Genomic DNA, 15,630 nt, shown 5'->3' on the forward strand with positions numbered 1-15,630 from the left:
CAGAACGACCGTCCGCAAATAGCGTCCGGCTCTGAATCAGACCCTGTGTGCGCAGTAGCCGAACGTGCATCAACAATGTAGTGGCAAGCGTGCGCCTGTGTCATAAGTAAAGGGCCGGCTGGCTTGACCGTTAAATGGTGCTGTAACCCCCAAAGTGCACTCCAAACCAAATAAACAAATATTTTCTGTGTTTGTGAATTGTGTGCACTGTGGCTGCACATGCATCAACAAAGGAGCAGCGCCAAGCGTGCGCTTGTGTCCCATAAGTAAAGGGCCAGCTGGCTTGTCTGTTAAAGGGTGCTGTAACCCCCAAAGGGCACTCCAAACAAAATAAAAAAATATTTTCTGTGTTTGTGAATTGTGTGCACTGTGGCTGCACGTGCATCAACAAAGGAGCAGCCCCAAGCGTGCGCTTGTGTCCCATAAGTAAAGGGCCAGCTGGCTTGTCTGTTAAAGGGTGCTGTAACCCCCAAAGGGCACTTCAAACAAAAAAAATATATATATTTTTTTGTGTTTGTGAATTGTGTGTGCAGTAGCCGCACGTGAATCAACAAAGTAGCGCCAAGCGTGCGCCTGTGTCATAGTTAAGGGCCAGCTGGCTTGACCATTAAAGGGTGATGTAACCCCCAAAGTGCACTCCAAACAAAATAAAAAAATATTTTCTGTGTTTGTGAATTGTGTGCACTGTGGTTGCACGTGCATCAACAAAGGAGCAGCGCCAAGCGTGCGCCTGTGTCCCATAAGTAAAGGGTCGGCTGGCTCATTTCTTAAAGGGTGGTGTAACCCACAAAGTGCACTAGTCTCCAACAAAAATAAAAAAATATTTTCTGTGTTTGTGTGTGCCTTAGCCGCACGTATATATCAATATAACATCAATGGAGGACCAAACTTTCTCTGATAAAAATAAAATAGGGAAAGATCAAGAACCACTTCCTCCTAGTGCTGTTGCTGCTGCTGGGAGTTGTTCATTATCCCAGAGAGGAAGTAGGAACACCACTACTTTTACTAAACAATTGACTCTCCAACAGTCCTTAGCGAGGAGGATGAAGTACGACAGCAGTCAACCTGAAGTAAAACGTATAACTGAGGCCTTGACTGCTATGTTGGTGTTAGACGTGTGTCCGGTATCCGCCATTAGTGCAGTGGGATTTAGACAATTGATGGAGGTAGTGTGTCCCCGGTTCCAGATCCCATCTAGATTCCACTTCACTAGGCAGGCGATACCGAAACTGTACAGAAACATCAGAAAAAGCGTCCTCAGTGTCCTGAAAAATGCAGACAGTTTACCGGGAAATATTGCATCGGACGGGCATGCTGGACAATCCGGCATGCCCAACCGAGCAATATTTAACCCTCGGTCGCCCCCCCACACGCTACAATTATCGGGGCGATTCGCTGTTATCAGGCGGATCGCCCCGATAATTGTAGTGTATATGGCCAGCATAAGGAAAGTGCTATGTCTAAATCTCGAGAAGATCTTCTACGTACTAACAAACATAAGCATACCCAGAAACGTCTGCCCTGGGTTAATCATTTCAACACATTTAGCGATAAAATAAATTTTGTGTCTAAACAACACTGGCCTATTGTGCAAAAAGATGGTGATCTGAATTTGAGAGACACTATACACGTGGCAAAAACATCTGGAATTGGGTAGTGAAAGCAGATATTAGTGGGTTTAATAAAAAGGAAGGTGAGGGCTTCCTGAAAACAAAACTAGGATGTTTTAAATGTCTCAATTGCCTCACATGTAGGTACATGACCACAGGTGACTCATTTTACCATCCTCATAGTGGGAAGAAACATAGTATCAGACACAGGGTGACTTGTATGACTAAGTTTATCATTTATATGATTACATGCCCCTGTGGTCTGAGCTATATTGGTAAGATGAATCGCACATTACGTGAGCGGATGGTCTTGCATCGGTCTACCATTAGGGTGGATATTAAATCTGGCGCAAGTGAACAACCAGTTGCCAGACGTTTTTTTGAAGCACACCATAATTTAGCCACACTCAGGTATATAATCATTGACCATGTACCAGTTTGGTCACGAGGTGGCAACCCAAAATTTGCTTCAGTGTGAGTCTCGCTGGATCCATAGATTGGGGACAATATACCCTAAGGGGCTCAACGAGAATTTAGGCCTGCATTGTTTTTTGTAGTGATTTCCCCTCTTTTTGTAGTGATTTTTTTCTTTTTTGTTGATAACGTTTAGACAGTGATATTTGGTCCCTTTGGTCCAGCTGTATGTTTGGTAGGTAGTTGTTTATATGCCAGTGATGGATGTCTGTCACGGTTAGGATGCTGTGACTATGGACGTCTGTCCGGGTCCCTTATTCTCACCGTGACTTTTTAATGTGTTTCTCCCAATGATCTCTGTTGGTAATATTTATTGCTGGGCAGTCGCCGATAGTATATTCATATGTTTAGAGAAATGCTCTTTAAAATATAAATTTTTTCGAATATATTTTTTCTGTTTCATTTTTGGATTGATGTGTGATACATTTAGTCGATACTGTGACTGCGGACATTGGGCCTGATTCAGAGCCGGACGCAAGTGGCCGTTCGTTCAGCGTACGAGCGAAAAAATGTAAATTCAAGCGCTCGCTCGTATGTTAGCTCGCAGCTAATCTTCCGCCCCATAGTCTCCCAACCCCTCCTCTAGCTAGCGATCGTTCTAAATAGTGACCGTCCGTCTCCTCTTTGGTTGCAGGGAACGCTCGCACAAGTCAAATCCGGAAGTGGGCCTGTCATTTTTCGATTGCCTGCTATTTCATTCTGCAAACATACTTGAATTGATTAATAGCAATCAGTATATTCATTAGCTTAATTGGTATTCACATCTTTGCATCTGTTTTTTTTTTCACTGTCAATAAACTTTATTATTGTTCGTGTGTGTCATTCCTTCCACAGAATACGTACCTTTGTACCAAGGGAATGGTTTTTCAAATTTTAAAGTTTGTTTGAATGCTACTATTGTTTTGTGTTAGTTTATATGCTGATTTTTCATCTTTATTAATAAAATTTAAATTAGCTTACGCATGTCACTGCATCAAGCCTATCATAACTCACATTATATTTGTGAGGGTGTAGGTCACATGACTCATACAATAACCAATACAATGCTTTCTGTTATTTTTCAAAGTACATTAGCCAATCAAATTTTTTCTGGGACCTTTATTAAAACTGTTTTGTGTTGGAAAAAATCATTGCCATCATGAGAGCCGCAGCATTTACTCACAGAGAACTCTTGGTCCTCACAGATGTGATGGACCGGAGAATCACGGAGCATCCGGCCACCATCACTAACCTCCGCAAGCGGCTCGCCTATGCGGAGGTGCGGCGCCGCCTGCGTAACTTGGGCTACCGCCGCAATATCGGCCAGCTCAAAAAGGCGCTGGTCCGATCTCCACCGCAGATCCCCACACCTTTTGGCCAATTTGCGTAAGCTAATTAGCGAAAGTAAGTGTATTTTTTAACATTTTAAATGTAAGCATACCTGCGTGTGCATGTTTTCCGTCTAGCCCTGTTTCTTTATTTAGGACATACCTGCGTGTGCATGTTTTCCATCTATCCCTGTTTCTTTATTTAGGACATACCTGCGTGTGCATGTTTTCCATCTAGCCCTGTTTCTTTATTTAGGACATACCTGCGTGTGCATGTTTTCCGTATTGCGCTTTTTTTTTATTAAATTTTTTGGTTGTGTACATTTTTTACAAAACCAAAAAGAAATAAATCTTAAAAATTTTTATCCATCATTTAGGGGCTGAGCGCAGACTACGACGTCTACTATGTCAACGACATCGGCCTCGTCCCCTATCCCCCACTCCCACCCAAACCTCCTCTCCCCAACCTTCCCCAAATTCCCCCTCTACCCCAGACCGGCCAGACCGTGATGCCCCTCCCTCTCCTAATATTCCCATCCCTCAAAATTCACCCTCCCCTCCACCCCCCCTCTCTTTTCATCACCCTACCCTCCACCCACCCCTCTCTTTTCCTCCCCCTCCACACCAAGTCAAATCACCTCTCCTCCATCCGACCAGCACTGGCCCACCTCAGAGGAGGACGATGTCGGGGCTCCAGGTCCAGTCATCATTCTGACCGGTATGTTTCCCTTTTAAACTATGGTTGCTTTTGCATTTTTTTGTTTTTGGGTGATGTTGTCCTTTTGCCTGTGCATTTCCAATTTGTTAAGTATTTCTAATGTTTTGGATATGTATCTTTGCCAAACAATGTCTAGGATGTTTTCCCCTTACACATATCACACATGTCCAAACACTCATACTTGTGTCTTTCTTGTTTACGGTACCAACAAATGTAGTTTTTTGGCGTACTTCTCCCTTTTTTTGTTGTATTTTTATGTGTCATTTTTTAAGTTTTTATTTATACAATCTTTGCGTTTGCCATTACTTTGTTTTTTTTTTTATTTGTTTCTCTTTTTTTAAAGTATAGTCTGATTTTTAAGTTGTTTGGTATCATATAAATTAAGGTGTCAGTTTAGTAATCCACACATTTTTTTAACCCACAGAGGACCAGAGGCGGATGCAAGAAATGCAGGATGGCTTGCACAGGTTGAGGGGCCATGTTGTAGGCATGCTCGTGGTCCTGGATCACATGTTGGTGCTCCTGCGCCACTCATTTTTATTTTTTTCACCCTAAAAATGTTAAAAAAAATAAAATATATTTTGATCTATTAAAGTCTCATTCCTTGTCTGTAAATATTAGATTGTTTAACCTTACATAAGTCGACTATTGGAGCATGTTTTTTAAGTAATGTAAATTAGATTGTAGAAAGCTCAAGTAAGTATGTAAGCTGGCACATTAAACACCTAACAATACCAATTGTTAGAATTACCAGCAATTTTTTTTTTTTTTTTTTTTTGGTGGGTAATGTAAATATTAAATCAAACCTGCTTAGGCCTAGATTAGAAAACATACTAATTCACCATAATACCTTTGGTGTTTGTTTTTAGCCACAAAGCATGGTAAAATACTTTACAATTTAACACATTACAGGATTAGCCATTAAGGAAGTTTGCCTTTTTTGGACCAGGTTACACTTGCTTGTAATTTACCAAGGAAATGTTTTTTTAACGTTAACCAAAAATTTATTCCACACAAATAATAAACACAAAGTGAATTGTCACAATCAATTCACACAGTGAAAACACACTGAAAAATCTTACATGTCTACATTGTGTCAATTAACTACATTTTTAACAATAATTACCTAAAAAATCGTGCCACCACATCATCACGTATGGCCCCCCCACATACTGACCTCCGACCAACCTCGGGGGGGGCCATCCTCAGGCAAGGCATCCTCTGGCTGCATTGGGACACCACTCCTTATGGCGATGTTGTGAAATATCCCACACAGGACCACAATTTTTGAAACCATAGCCAGCAAATACATGAGCTCGCCACCAGAGCGGTGGAGGCATCTGAATCGGCCTTTTAAAAGGCCGATACAGTGCTCCACCACCTGCCTGGTGGCTGTAAGTGCGGAATTATACTCACTTTGTGGCCCTGGTGTGGAAGCCAAATAAGGAGTGAGCAGCCAGGGCGTGCAAGGGTAACCACTGTCTCCTGTGAAAAAACAAAAACAAACATCAGGACTATTGTGTAACAAGCTTTGTATTGGTTGCAACAGAAGGTGTCAACTTACCCAGAAGCCACGCATCACCAGCTTGTAGGTTCTCTAGTTTGTGCCAAATCCCTGATTGCCGGATGACAAAGGAATCATGTGCACTCCCGGGGAATTTGGCATTCAGGGACAGGATCTGGAGGGAGGCATCACATACCACCATTACATTCAGTGAATTAAAGTGTTTGCGGTTCCTAAAAATAGCCTCCAGCCTTGCTGGAGGCTGAAGTGGTATGTGAGTGCCATCCACAACCCCTATGATGTGTGGGAACCCAACTATTTGGTAAATATTGGCCTTCGCCACACTAAGGGAACCCATATCCAATGGCATTGTAATAAAATGATGGAGGTGTTTAAAAATGGTCTCCATCACTGCCCTCAGGATCCTTGAAAAGGAGGATTGGGAGATTCCGGCAACTATTCCCACAGTGGTTTGAAAGGATCCTGAGGCACAGAAATGTAAAACCAACATTAATTGCGTAAGTGGTGGTATTGCTGTAGGACTGTCAATTTGCCGTTCAAGATCACTCTCTATTAATGAGAGAGTTTCTAGGATGATTTGGGGAGGAAGATGGTATCATCTTAATACCTCATCATCTGGCATTCCAAAAAGGGTGACACGTGTTCTATATATCTGGGGCCTTGCACGCCTACGAGGCCTATGCCTGGGACGAAGTTGAGGTTGGTCGGGTTCTGGAACCATGGCCAATATAATACGACCAACATCAACCTGAAATTGTAAGCCAGGTAGTTATTGTTTTAGACAAATGTATAAAGAAAAATATATTTATCTTTTCTAAGAAATCCAAAGATGCTTACAGGCCGGGGTCTTGTCATGAGTAGAACAACCTACATTTCAAAAGTAGAAAATATTTTTTGGTTTTTTTTGGAAAACTTGGATTGTAAACACATTTTTTTTGGTTAAAAAATAGAGAAGGGAGCACACATTAGTTCGGAAAATCGCACGCTACATTTAGTGGGAAAACATGATTTTACAATGAAAAAAACAAAACACATTAGTGTGCTAAATAGTACGCATTTTTTACAGTTACATAAGGAGACATTAGTGCGCTAAATAGTTCGCAATTTATACAGTTAAATAAGGAGACATTAGTGCGCTAAATAGTACGCATTTTTTACAGTTACATAAGGAGACATTAGTGCGCTAAATAGTACGCATTTTTACAGTTACATAAGGAGACATTAGTGCGCTAAATAGTACGCAATTTATACAGTTAAATAAGGAGACATTAGTGCGCTAAATAGTACGTTCATTTTAAATTAAAAACAACTCAAACATTATTTCGCAAAACAGTACGCTATATTTAGTGGTAAGACATGATTGGTCCAAGAAAAATAAAAAGATTACTTAGCGAAACATATGCGAAGACCAACACATCGAAATTGTAACTTCATGAAACTAAAAACACTTACCAAAAACAGACAAATATCCCAAAGTACAAAAACTTCAATGGGGCAATGCCAAAATAACTGTAAAAAGAAAAAAATTAAAAATAAGTACTAACATTTGTAAACTATTTACTATTATTTTTTACGATGGTTTTTAAAAAGACTTACTCAAAAACTCCAAAAAAAAAGCTAAACAATAAAAAAAAGCGAACGGAAATTAAATAAGTAAGAAAACAAGCAAAACGATCACAAGTGTAGAAATCCGCCTCAAACTCCAAATACCGCCAACAATCAATTCCTACGCCAAACCTCCAACATTCATAACCCGCCACCTCGACTCGAGTCACACCAAGCCATAAATAGTCTTTATTTTCCTGCTCAAATTAAGGACGGACAATAGGAGCGCACAATCAATGATGCTGATGCTGACGCATGTATAAAAACGTCACTGAAAACTCCAATCGGTCTACTGTAGTGAGACCTGAAAGTCAAAAATGGCTACAGAGCAGCAAAGCACTGGCCAAGAGGCGCCAGGTAAGTATTTGTCTTTTTGGGACTAAAGGATTATGTTTAACAATAATTTGGGTAACGTTTGACATTATAATTTTTACAATCTTTTTAAAAAAAGGAGTGGAGGATGCCATGGAAGAGGCTGCTGGGCCTAGTAGGCCAACTAAACCCCCCCAAAAAAGGCAGCCACAATTCACAAGAAAGGAGATGGAGGTTTTGGTGCAAATGTGCAATGACAACCTGCTACAGGCACCAAGGAATATGGGTGCAAGCCAGAAATGGAAAATGTGGGATGACATAGCCAGTGGTGTCAATAGGGTGGGTGATTGTGAACGGTCAACCCGGGAGGTCAAATGCCGGTACGTAAAAACTACATTTTAGTAAAAATTGTTTACAGGTCCAAATACTGCAGGAATAATGCCAACTTTTTACCCCACAGATGGAGCGACTTCAAATATCAGCTTAAGCAAAAACTGGCTGATAGGGCTAGGCATGCAGGGGGGACAGGTGGGGGTCCCACCCCTGTGTCACTGGAGCTCACAGATTTGGAGGAGCTGGCCCAGGGGTGTGCAGGATGAGGAGGTGTTTGGCGTTTCGAACATGGATACCGACATGCCAGACTTTGCGGCTCCTCATGTTGCCCCAGGAAAATGTTGTAATGTTAACAACTCAGAAATGTGTTTGGGACAATATCTAGATTATAATGTTACTCTTTTCTCTTTTTTCTCACAGAGACACAGGCGGATGAGTCTGCTCCAGAGGGGAGCTTTGGCCGCAGAATTTCTGCTGGCTCTGCAGGGGAGGAAGCAGTAGATCCAGCTGTGGACCCTGTGGCATACAGTCCAGGGCATTCCCCCTCGCAGGCAGTGGGCCTCCTCAGTGATCTCAATATTAAAATGGATCAGCAGACCGAGATTCTGCTGAGGATGGACGCCAATCTGCTACGGGTGGCGGACGCCCTGGAGCAAAGTGCTGCGGCCAACGTGACCATTGCTAAGGCCCTGGCGGAAAATACTGGGGCCAACGTGCGAATAGCAAATACCCTGGAGCAGCTCGTTCGCCAGCACATGTTGGAGCCGGCCTCCCTTCCTGCCGGAACATCAGGACCCTCCACCTCTGGCACAACAACAGCCATCCCTCCAAATGTGCCTAGCCCTATGCCTAGTCCAGAGGCCACAACATCTGCCTCTGGCCAGGCCAGCAGAAGGACATCCCGGACCCGTTCTGGCTCCCTCCCTACCCCGGCCAAACGGGCCAAAAGGCGATGACAGCACTGGCTAATTTTCCCACAATCCATCTCAGTGTTTGCCCCATATTCCTTAATGCCCAAAACCTCCCTCTCCTTTCTTGTGAATTTTTTATTAATTGTGTTTGTTTGTGGATTTCAAATGCCACTTATTTTGTTTGTGTGTTTTTAAAATCATTTGTTATTTGTTTTTACGTTATCAAGTTTTTTTTATTTCACCAAAATTTGTTTAGAAATAAACAAAAAATAAAAAAATACTGTTGAAAATCTGCACAATTCTATTGTTAATTTATTCAAAAACTGGTTAAAAGGTAATCCCGCAAACAACATTACAAACAATACAACGGAAATCTAAACATTTTTTAGTTTAAAAAAAACCAAGGGTTAAAAACAATTTATGAGTTTTAATTAACACTTAGCAAAAAAACAAAAGGACGATTGTTTTCTTGGACCCTAAAAAATGAAGAGAAACAACAAACCTGCGTACAATATTGTTGCCCGAAAAAAAAAAAACAATTTGGCAAAAACACGCAAATGTAAAAAAAATTTCTAAGCTAATTGATTGTCTAACCCAGAAACTATCAGCTAAGTAGGTCACCTGCGTACGGTTTTCTGCTACTAGAAAAAGGCTATTTGCTAAACACCTTACAAATATTTTTGCAATTCAAAACTGATTGTTTTTGAGGCCTCAATTGATAAATCGGGAAACCATCGATGAGCCACGGGAAGAACGAAGAGACCATCGTCATTGCATTAGAGAATACCAGACCACAAGCTGAGCGAGCAGTTTGAATGGAAAGTGGATCAGACAGTGACGTAACCCTTCTTCCGTTCACATTGGCCGTTCGCATCCGATAATTTATGTACGCCCAAAAAACGCCTCGACACGCCTGCGTTTTCCCATCTCCACCCCCGTCACCGCCCCAAAACGGACAGTTCTGTCAATCACATTTAACATGTCACTTCCTGTTCGCAATTCGACGAACGACTGAAAAAATGATCGCAAACAGCTGTACGCACATGCGCACTGTTACACCGACGCATGCGTGGTTTTACAACATCGGATGACTATGAGCGTACGACCGCTTACGAGCGGCTCTGAATGAGGGCCATTGTTCGGGTCCCTGTCTGGCACCACTGTGACACATGGTTCATGTATTGCTGTGATGTCTTACTAATTATCTATAGTTGACAATTATGTCTAGATTATGGATTCCTATGTTTATGATATAGATGAGCTGGTTCGCCGGCAGTTTCTTTAGATAATTATATTGTGTTACAATATATCTATGACGACATATTGACTATTATGCATTCATTTTTGTATCTGCAGTTACATGCTTCTATGTCAGATTCTTGTTTTCACTTATGCTGCCATGGCAACGTGTCGCGCCTGTGATGTCATCAGTGGGCGTTTCATGCTGGACCCGGATGCCGCTGTGTTTCACGTGGTGTGGTGAAGGGTATTTAAGTATTCTGTTTTACTTATTCTTTATATCTTGAAAACGATGCATTAAAGCATCGAAACGTTGATTGAATTCCTGTCTATTGTGACTATAATTTGGAGTGCCGCTGACATAGAAAATATATTTATATATATATACCCACACACATATTCTGGCAGCTTCTACTATTTTGCATGAGGGGGTCATAGGCACTGCAGACTGTGCATGCGCACAAACACCAGTTTCTAGGGACTGCAGCCTCTAGAAGTCAGGTAAGACTGATGAAAAGACATGGGAGTGACCCATTGGAAGCTCTCTCTCTCTCTGCTAATTGCAGTCCGAACTGGCAGTTCCAGGGGAAAGTAAACACCTCCCACATGGATTGCCTGTCTGGTGTATGATTAGCATGTAGTGCTTCCAATAGTTAGCTACTGCCATGGAAGACACATAGGGGTAAATTTACTAAAGTGAGAGTTTTTAGAAGTCAGTTTTAAAAGTGATGTTGCTCATAGCAACCAATCCCCACTCTTCTTTTATCCCCAGCATCTCCTGGCCTCCCCTATCTCTTCCCTGGCCCTTCCCCATGAGGCTATGGCCTTTTTTCCGGTGCACATCTTATGTCCCTATTTCAAAAATGGGGGGGGGGGGGCACCAATGCTTTCTCTGGCACAGGGCACCAAAAAGTCTAGTTACGTCTATGGCCGTATAGGCGACAGCTTGTGTACACGATCGGGGGCTATATGCCACCTGAGAGTGGCGTATAGTAAAATAACACCATTAAATTCTGAAAATACATAGTTTTCAGAATTTGATGAATAGCCTAATTTCTACATCCCCATACTAATGTATGGGGAGTGTGGAAATTAATACAGACGAACTTAACCAGGAGATATCAGTGACATCTCCTGCCTTACGTCTGTTAATGAATACAAGATCAAATTAAATTAAGGAAAAAAGACCTCCAAAATGATAATTAAGTGTTGATGAATAGGCCCCTGAGGGAGAGAGCGATTTCACCAGGGAGCAGAGACAAATGAGGAAGAGAGTGATATATTCAGGGAGACCGGGCAGAATTGTGAGGCAGGCAGAGTTTGTAATGGAGTTGGAGCAGAATAGGAAAGTAGTCCTCAGCGAGTTGATGCAACATGTATTTATGCAAAAGGCAGAATGTAAAAAACAAAGGATGTAGGATTAGATGTAAGTGGTTCATTAATGTGAGTGTTACAAGTACTGTACATACTTGATTTTTATATCTCTGGGTTATTGCAAAGATGCAGCCATAGTAATTTGTTTTAGAAAAACTGTTCTTCATTTTATCCTGATTGTTTTGGGCTGTGCAGTACAGTAACCCTAACAGGGGCACTGAGAGCTGCTAAGGGCCTGGGTACTGATTGGGCATGGACAAATCCAGTAGAAGCATGGCCATGCCCCCTAAAAAAAAAAAAGAGGGGACTTCTGGTTCCGGCTTGGATGGAGTAAGACGTGTCTCACTTAGCTCCACTGCCCGTCCTCTGTTACCTGCCAGAAAGCCGCTGACGGACTTCACACTGCAGTCCCGCCGCCTCCTCACACCCTCTGGTAACACCCCAGCGCTTGATGGAGAAGTCTTTCTCCTCCACTATACCGGGCAAGCTGCAGCGTTCCAGGGCTGAAGGTGAGCACAGCTCCTCATCCAAGATGGCCGCAGCAACTTATATAGACGCCGAGACATTATGCGATTACACAGCAGATGGAACAGCAGGTTAAACATTCTGCCAGGTCTACCTCTCTCGCACCCACAGGTACACACACAATACCTCCTTATCATACCAGGATGTGGTACAGGCAGTAAGGGAGACTGTGCAACCTCTGCTAAAGCTCAATCTGTAGCCTTGCAACAGGCTGTTACTGAAATTAAGAATCAATGCAAACAATTGGCTAAAAGAGTGCTGACAGTTGAACACAAAGTGGGGGAAAATTTTCAAAATATTGCTGCGTTGAAACTGAAAGAGCTCACAGCAACTCTACAAAAGTCAGATGTACAAGTATGGGCAAAACTTGATGATCTTGAAAATAGATTTCGTAAGAATAATTTAAGGATTGCGGGACTCCCCGAATGTTTGAAAGGCCCCGCTCTATACCATTTCTTGAAGCAGTCCCTACCGAAATTGCTTTAGATAGAAGATGCTTGTGCTGATCTTGTAATTGAAAGGGCTCATAGAACTGGCTCGCTGTACCTCCTGGCATGTCTAGGCCACATGTGGTTTTATTTAGATGCCTTAACTGTGTGCATAAGTAGGCCAATATGGGCCACATCTAGAAAACAGAGGGATCTCTCCTGGAACGATTCAAAATTCTTCATATTTCAAGATTATTCCCCAGATTTAACAAGAGCCCGCAGGGCTTTCTCTACGATTTGCTCTCAACTGGTTCAATCCGGTCGGAAGTTTTCTTTGTTATACCCTGCCAGATTATGACTCTTCAAAGGAAATTCTTTCAAGTACTTTACCAATGTGACTGACACAGAGCCTTACTTAGCAGAAGAATCCCAAGCAGCGCCCTGAGATCTCTCAGCAGTTTATTCAGCGTACTGACCCTGCATTGCGGAATTAATAGGCTGATTGTTTTGTTGCTTCTTTTCCTACGTGTCATGGGCCTCAAGTTTTTACCCTAGCTGGTTCCAGTCTCTGCTATGGTCCAGCTCTTATTTTGAACAAGTTATTTTCTACTTTATTAATATATATATTTTTTTTACACGTCGGATGGTGATGTATAATTGGTTATTATTGGGGGTGAGCGGGTTCGGATTTCTGAAATCCGAACCCCCCCGAGCCCCCCCGATCCGAGGCCGATCCGATCCGCCTGACTCGGATCTGAAATCGAGGCAAAACGTCATCATCCCGCCTTCCGGGTCTCACGGGTTTTGGATCCTATTTAAGGTACCCGCGTCGGCGCCATTTTCTCACTCGGCTGTGGACAGTGAAGAGGGAGGGTGGGAGTTAGGGCTGGCTGGGCTGTGTAGTGTACTGTAGTGTTGTAGTGTAGTGTAGTGCAGTGTAGTGTTGTGCTGTGCTGCACTGCTGTTGTCCATAGGGGCTGTGTCCACTACTTCAAAGTCCATAGGGGCTGGCTGGACTGTATTGTGCAGTCAGTTGTCCATACGGGCTGTGTCCACTCCAAAGTCCTGTGCAGTGTCCCAGTCCTAAAGGGGTGCTGTAGTGTTGTCCAGGGGGTGCTCTGTCCATCAGGGGTGCTCCCCCCAAGTGCTAAAAAAATAATATTTTTTCTGTGTTTGTGAATTGTGTGCACTGTGGCTGCACGTGCATCAACAAAGGAGCAGCGCCAAGCGTGCGCCTGTGTCCCATAAGTAAAGGGCCGGCTGGCTCATTTCTTAAAGGGTGGTATAACCCACAAAGTGCATTAGTCTCCAACAAAAATAAAAAATTATTTTCTGTGTTTGTGTGCGCCTTAGCCGCACGTATATATCAATATAACATAAATGGAGGACCAAACTTTCTCCGATAAAAATAAAATAGGGAAAGATCAAGAACCACTTCCTCCTAGCTAGTGCTGAAGCTGCTGCCACTAGTCATGACATAGACGATAACATGCCATCAACGTCGTCTGCCAAGGCCGATGCCCAATGTCATAGTAGAGGCCACATACAATCCCAAATGACAAAGTTCAGGAAAATGACCTTGAAAAAAACATTTAAATCATCTGAAGAGAAACGTATACTTGCCAATATGCCATTTACGACACGGAGTGGCAAGTAACGGCTAAGGTCTTTCCCTATGTTCATGACTAGTGGTTCAGCTTCACATGATGATGGAAGCCCTCCTCCCGCTAAAAAAATCAAACGAGTTAAGCTGGCAAAAGCACAGCAAAGAACTGTGCGTTCTAAGAAGATATCACAAATCCCCAAGGAGAGTCCAAGTGTGGTGGCGGTTGCGATGCCTGACCTTCCCAGCACTGAATGGAAAGAGGTGGCTCTTTCCACCATTTGCACGCCCCCTGCAAGTGCTGAAAGGAGCACCCACAGTCCACTTGCTGATATGCAAATTGAAGATGTCACTGTTGAAGTACAACAGGATGAGGATACTGGTGTAGCTGGCACTGAGGAGGAAGTTGGCGAGGAGGATTCTGATGGTGATGTGGTTTGTTTAAATCAGGCTCCGGGGGAGACAGTTGTTGTCCGTGGGATGAAAAAGCCCATCACGATCATGCCTGGCAGAAGACCAAACATTCCACCTCTTTGGTCTGGCAATATTTCTATCCAAATCCGGACAACAACTGTCTTGCCATATGTACCATATGTAAAGGTGAAATAAGTAGGGGTAGGGACGTTAACCACCTAGGAACATCCTCCCTTATACGGCACCTGCAGCGCGTTCATAAAAAGTTACTGTCAAGTTCAGAAACTTTGGCTAAGACCGTAAGCAGTCCAGGGACACCTAAATCCCTTTTTCCTGTTTTATCCAAGGAATCGGTGGATGAGGAGGATGAGGACAACATCTTGCCTCCGTAGAGCCAGTTTGTGCAGGGACACATTAATTGCCAGCTTGTTTTGTGGGGGCCCAAACGAACCAATAATTTCAGCCACAGTCATGTGGCAGACCCTGGCGCTGAAATTATTGGTTTGTTAAAGTGTGCATGTCCTATTTATACAACATAAGGGTGGGTGGGAGGGCCCAAGGACAATTCCATCTTGCACCTCTTTTTTTTCTTTGCAGTATGTACTGTTTGGGGCCTAGTTTTTCAAACTGCCATCCTGTCTGCCACTGCAGTGTCACTCCTAGATGGGCCACGTGTTTGTGCCGCCCACTCGTGTCGCTTAGCATAGTCATCCAGCTACCTCGGTGCAATCTTTTGTCCATAAAAACAATATTGTGAGGTGTGAGGTGTTCAGAATAGACTGGAAATGAGTGGAAATTTAGGTTATTGAGGTTAATAATTGCATAGGAGCAGAAAAACCCACACATTCTGTGATTTAAGCTGTTTTTATGCTTTTTAAAAAAAAAATACAGATCCAAAAAACAAAACCCAGAACCCAAAACACGGAAGGGTGGTTTTGGCAAAACCAATCCAGATCCAAAACACTAAGAAAGATCCAGATCCAAAACCAAAACACGAAAAGTGGCCGGTGCACACCCCTAGTTATTATATATGTTAATGTGGTTTCATTCTGGGGTTGTTATTGCCACATAGGCCTGAATTTTGTATATATTTCCTCTGCATTCTAAATAGGTGGGTTCTGTATTATTATGTATGCAGCATAGATTTGTGGGCACTGCAGTATTATGTAAATTCATGTTTTTCTATAAATGTTGGACTAGGGCTAGGAGCACATTTGCTCCGTTGCAATTTTGTTTGTTGATGATGTCTTTA

At 42.8% G+C, this 15,630-nt stretch overlaps 1 long non-coding RNA gene across 1 annotated transcript in view; it reads left to right on the forward strand.

The window, feature by feature from the left end:
- LOC148524096 (uncharacterized) overlaps window positions 1–4,651 on the forward strand; it is a 71,428-nt gene extending 66,777 nt beyond the window's left edge. The window contains exons 2-3 of the long non-coding RNA XR_015878401.1: window positions 3,769–4,109; window positions 4,534–4,651. This is a non-coding gene — a long non-coding RNA (uncharacterized LOC148524096). The remainder of the gene's footprint in view (window positions 1–3,768; window positions 4,110–4,533) is intronic.
- Window positions 4,652–15,630: the final 10,979 nt, after the last annotated feature.

Source organism: Taudactylus pleione, unplaced genomic scaffold, assembly GCF_031769625.1.
Source record: "Taudactylus pleione unplaced genomic scaffold, aTauple2 ptg000122l, whole genome shotgun sequence".
NCBI lineage: Eukaryota > Metazoa > Chordata > Amphibia > Anura > Myobatrachidae > Taudactylus > Taudactylus pleione.